This window comes from Notothenia coriiceps, unplaced genomic scaffold (assembly GCF_000735185.1).
Source record: "Notothenia coriiceps isolate Sejong01 unplaced genomic scaffold, NC01 NC01_scaffold00003852, whole genome shotgun sequence".
Classification (NCBI taxonomy): Eukaryota; Metazoa; Chordata; class Actinopteri; order Perciformes; family Nototheniidae; genus Notothenia; species Notothenia coriiceps.
This window is the reverse complement of record NW_011336553.1, coordinates 18,101-19,283: the sequence shown is the minus strand read 5'-3', so window position 1 is coordinate 19,283 and position 1,183 is coordinate 18,101.

The window sequence follows — 1,183 nt, the reverse complement described above, 5'->3', positions numbered from 1 at the left end:
GGTGAGTAAGGAAGAGAGGGAACGTCCAATGAGGGAGAATGAGAAAATCTCTTAAGAGCCGTGACGGGGCCCTGGTCTCTCTCTAAATGTATTTTAATAGGAGGGACCCTGATGTCCAGGGCAATTCATCTCCAATCTCCCTGTAATGAAAGGAGTCGTGGCCTGGATCATGGAGGGTGAGGGGGGGGAAGTGGGGATAGAGGATACAAAGGCTGCATGTTGCTTAGCCTCATTATGCTGCAGTTAGACGGAGGGCTGCATGGAGGCAGCGGGGGTTAGGGGCCCCCACAGACCCAGCCTAAAGGGCCACAATGCTGGCATAGCCGTCTGCAAAGGGAGACCCTGCCATGACATTATCCCACCGCTACTAACGAGGGCTTCATACGCCTTTGATATAATCTCACTATTGAAATCCTGATAAATCCCCCCTGCGTTTACAGCCAAATCCCATTTGTAACGGGTGTGCGGGAGATCGTGTGAGTGCGTGCATAACCGCCTGTGTGTGTGTGTCGTCTTCACCTGTTCTGTTCTGGCAGGCGAGGCCACTCCGTGTCCCATGTAAAGCCGGGACGTTACACTTGCTTATACATAAATCCCCCCTTTGCGCACGGGACATCTCGTGAGCCGATCTGAGCTTGGGAGAGAATTTGAATAAAATCAATGTTTAAGTGGATATAGTCATTTTTCAGATATGATCTGATAGGAAAACAATTATTGGATTACAACACACTGGGGGGTTGAATAATATAAAACGGAGAAAGAAATATGGAATTTATTAATGAGGGTAAAATTAGTAATAAAACGATGCTATTACCACCAGTTACACCACATTCTTTGAATCTTCGGCACAGCCATTATTCAGCATGTTAAGCTGTCTCAGCATTATGGGTCCATCAGAAGTACATTAATGAAATCTTATCTGTCTGGGTGAGTGGATCAGGGTACTCTAAAAGTTGGAGAAAAGGACAAATCACATCATATTCCTGCTGCAAGTTCTTTCCCCACTATTGGAGAGGTCACTTGGACAGCTCTGCCTTTCTCTGTTTTACGCACGTGTGGGGATCCAACCGAACTGTGTTTAAGCATAAATCTCTTTATAGTGAAAGTACGCCTATGTGCTATAGCATCCTGAACAGATACTCCTATTCAAAAGCTTTGTCCTCTAGCTCAGGGGACACTGCGC